The following is a 4,557-nucleotide window of genomic DNA, read 5'->3' as shown; positions in this document are numbered from 1 at the left end:
TTTTTCCCCTTACCTCTGCCCTCCCCCTTCACCCCCCTCCCCTCCCCATCTACAAACACTTTATTAATTATTTATTTTTTAATATCTAACGTGGACTGGCTATAGTAGGCTCAGGAATTGCTCTCCTACAAACATTTATGTCAAACTGGTCAGTGGTGGTGAACCCCACAGCGGGCAGTTTGTATCACTGAAAGCACTAAAAGATTAACCATTACTGCTCTAAACAGTTCCCCCTGGTTCTTTCCTGCAAGTATAGTCCCAGTAAAGATCACACAGTTACAAGAGAGCACAGGGAAAATTCTTCATTAATAAGAAAAGGGAGAATTTTTTTCTCAGTATATGCCTATTTGTATATTTTTTAAAATTTAGTCAGTCTTGAGCTAATATTTGTTTAAGTCTTACACCATGCAAGTACTTCTTAAGACCTGGTGAAGAAGCTTGTTAGTCTCTGCCTCTGCAGACCTTTTATAAAACTGATGGATATATTCAATGAACAAGTCAACCAATGCACATCAGAGTAACTTCAGACAGTGATTAGTACAAAGGGATGTACCTTAAACAAAGGACACAAGATCAGAGAATAGACTGTGATAGGGTTTGGAGGGTGGTTAGATGACTTGGCTATTCAGGAAACTTCCTAGAAGAAGTGACACCTGAGCAGAGAGGGCACAAAGAACAAACTGGGAGAACCACAAAGCGAAGGGCTGAGGCACAACGGGAACAGAGGAGTTTGAAAACTTGAAGAAGCTTCACAACCACAGCCCAACAGAGAAGATATTATTGTCTGGTCACAGAGCTTTTAATCGCCAACAAAGTGTGACTGAAATCTCTGCAAAAGCTGAGGCACCCCCTTTCTTTATTCACAGATTTCTCTAACAAGCAACAACTGATCTACTGCAAGAGGGCTCTCCAGTTCAATGATTTTATAGCTCCCTACCGTGGGACTCCTAGCCTCCAGATCGATTTAAATAACAGCATATCAGAAGAGAAAACACGACAAAGGAAAAGACTAGAATCCCTCAAATCCAGACAGTGCCCATATGAACTCAGTACTGAACTGAGTAACTCCTGGGTCAACCTGGTCAGTCTCAACCCCGCTGGAAGGGACTGGGAAGTGAGCGTGTTCTTGAACTTTACAGAGGTTGGGATTCTATATCTATATCTAGGAGGTCTACAAGGTTTGAGTCAAGGTTCAGAGGGGGAGAGGGGAAGTAAATTCAGCTGCAAGATATTTTGTGACACTGAAAACTGGGAGACTGCACTCTGGAGTTATGTCTTTGCGACAGTGTAAGTCAGCCCAGGAGAAGGCGGAATTCCTCCAAAGAGACAAACATAAAGCAACTCATTTAAACACTCCAAGCCTCACTATCATAACCTGTGCAATTGGAATGGTGATAATGCTTTCCTGGCCATATTCACTTAGTCAAAATATAATAGTTGAGTGCCAGACACTGCTAGGTACTATGACAATAGCCATGGAAAACACAACTTCTGATTTCAAGAAGTTTCATGCCTAAATGGAGAAGAAATAACAAGGGAATACGATATGATGTGACGTTACAGATAAACATAAAGCTACCATGACACGCAGGAAGGAGTCCTTATTTCATTCTTATGGGGTCAGGAGAGATGCCCCAAAGAAAGCAACAACTATGCGGAGACCTGACGAACATACAGGAGTTAGCCGGATAGGAAAGGAAGTGGCAGAAGAGGACTGGTCCACTCTGAGGGAGGAAAGCATGTTAAGGATCACAGATGAGAAAGAGAAAGAGTTGTTTGGGGACTGGTGGTAGTGTTGGCTCTCTAAAGCATAAACAGAGTCGGAAGAGGTATAAATGACGTCAGGAACATAGATGTGCCCCAGATTGTACAGGTTGTTGTGAGAGGGCCAAATATCTTAATCCTGAGGGCAGACGAAGTCTTTAACATTTTGAGCAAGGGGATAGCAGGATTCAACCTGTGTCTGAAAAAAGCTCAGCTGGCTGCCACTGGTGAGTGTATGGGAGGGACACAGTATAACGGCAGGAAGGAAGACCCCACAGAACTGCAGGCAAGACTACCGTGAAAGGGGCACAATATGGCAGGGACTGAACAGCTCCCCTTCTTTTGAGTACAGTATACGTTTGTAATAGATATAAAACACATTCACTGTGGGCAGTCTGTACATATGCACATCACATCTTGGTCCTTTTAACTTCCCCTTCCATCTAACTCCATCCCTAGGACCTCTTCTCATGCAGACATGGTCTATCTTCCTCTTTTCTAGCATCTACCTTTTATTTTGCTCTTTAAATTATGTATTCTTTGAGTTTCTTAGATAAGAGGAAACCATGTGACATTAAACCATCTTTGTATGATTTATTTTATTTAGCATTATGGTCTCAAAGTGTATCTTTTTCCAAGAAAGGACCCAAATCTGTCCTTTTTATGGCTAACAGTACTTTATTGAGTACATATACCACATTTTCTTTATCCATTCATCTGTTCATAGGTATATAGGTACCTCAAAGGTTTAGTTATTATGAGTTGTGCTGCTATAAACATGGGTATGCGTGTACCATAATACGACTTCTTTAACTCTTTCTAGATGATATCAAGCATATGTAGAGCTGAGTCAAACAGAATCTCTGTTTTTAGTTTTTTTAAGAAACTCCACAATGATTTCCATAGTGATTGAACTAGTTTACATTCTCACCAACAACGTAGAAAAAGTTCCTCTCCCCCCATAATTTTGCCAGAATTTGTTGTTTTTTGAATTCTTAATGATAGCATTCTTTCTGGAATAAGGTGGAATCTCAGTGTTGATCAGATTTGCATTTCTCTTCTGGCCAGAGATGCAGAACATTTTGACATGTATCCATTGGCCATTTTCACTTGTTCTTCTGAAAAATGACTATTCATTTTAACTGTCTGTTTTTGGTATTTATTTAGAGGCTAATTTTTTTAGTTCTTTATATCTTTTAAATATTATGCTCAGCACTAACAGGTCAGTAGATAAACAACTGAAGTTCAACCATGTAATGGAATAATACTCAGTAATAAAAAACAAAGATCTGCTAATACAGTGACACACATGAAACTCAGATGCATTATTCCAAGTGAAAGAATCCAAACCCAAAAGGTAACGTGTGTACATGTGCATTCCCTGAATGATACAGAATACGTGACATTGCAGACAACACAATAATATGAGGACAAAGCAACAGATCACCTAGCTGATGACAAAAGGGAATTTGACATGAGGGAATTTTGCAGGATAATAAAATTTTTATCCTGATTGTTATAGCAGTCACATAACTACGCGTTTTTTAAATGCACAGATTGTATGTCAAAAAGGTTTATTTACTGTATGCAAATCATACCATTTTTTAAAAAGCAAATGCTTATAGGTATAAATCCTACCTCATTAAGACTCAAAGAAGAGGCAGAGTCTGTAGCTCTAGGAGCTATATCCTCATCATTCCTCAAATGCGAGATACTCTTCAGTTGGATGCAGGATCTTTGGTGCACAAGGGAAGAAGCTAGCAAGCGGACCGCTGAGACTGCTTCACAAGCAAAGAACGGGCAAGAGCCAGGATCAAGTGTGAAATCTGTGCCTGTCCAGACTCACTCCCCACCCCTTCCCAACCTGCGCCTTTACTTCGGTCACACTGAACTCCTTGCTATGCTCCCCCATCGACACCCTCTCTGGCTTGGCAAACACCTTTCTTCCTCCTCTTGAAGTGCCACGTCCTCAGGGAGACGGTGCTGTCTCTGACAAGGTACCTCCCACCCCACGCGCTCTTAGCACCTGCACTGCTGCATGACGCTACCCTCAAATTCAGTTACACTATCAACTCCATAATTTTAGGTTTACTTTTGTCTGCTGATAGTTATTTTCCACTGAGCCAAAGTTCCATGAGGGCAGAGATTCCATCTCTTTCATCCCCCACTGTGTAACACCCAGTACACAGCAGGCTCTCAACACGTAAGTGCAAAATGAATGTCCACAAGTTGCTCAACAGAAATCTTAGGTCTGCATAAGATGCTCTGGAATATCTTCATTCTTCTAAAGATATTATTTTATTCAGGAAAGCAAATGATCAATTCTTATAGGCATTTAGATAGAGGAAAAAAGCAAAAAAACAAAACAAAAAAACAACCTCCTCCACTCACACTGTTATGCACATAGCTGAAGTATTTAAGAGTGTGTTCAGCCCATGAGAAGACCTGTCAGCTGGAACCTACTTACTTACAGCTCAGAAGGAAGCACTTCCCTGCGCTGCAGGCTTAATAGGAACTTTGCTTTGCTTATTTCAGAAAGAATGCAACTGGTGATTTGTAGATTGAATAAAAGGCTCAAGGATAATTTCCCAAGGCCCTTTTGGAACTCAGATAAGTGCCAGAATGAAAATATTTATCAACAGATTAAGCAGTTTTAACATTTTCATTATAAATCCCTATTTTCAGGAGCCTAAAGGCCAGGGATGTAGCTCAGTGGTGCCGCCTCCTGCCTCACAAGTGCAAGGTCCTGAGGTTGATCCCTGGTCCAAAAAAAAAAAAAAAAAAAAAAAACCC

General features: G+C 40.8%; 1 protein-coding gene across 19 annotated transcripts in view; it reads right to left on the bottom strand.

Annotated features, from left to right (window-relative positions):
- Erc2 (ELKS/RAB6-interacting/CAST family member 2) overlaps window positions 1-4,557 on the bottom strand; it is a 932,060-nt gene that overhangs the window by 489,506 nt on the left and 437,997 nt on the right. The window lies entirely within an intron of this gene.

Source organism: Fukomys damarensis, unplaced genomic scaffold (assembly GCF_012274545.1).
Source record: "Fukomys damarensis isolate Sample0158 unplaced genomic scaffold, DMR_v1.0_HiC HiC_scaffold_28, whole genome shotgun sequence".
NCBI classification, from domain to species: Eukaryota; Metazoa; Chordata; class Mammalia; order Rodentia; family Bathyergidae; genus Fukomys; species Fukomys damarensis.
Note: the sequence above shows the minus strand (reverse complement) of the source record. Positions and strands in the feature narration are given on the sequence as shown.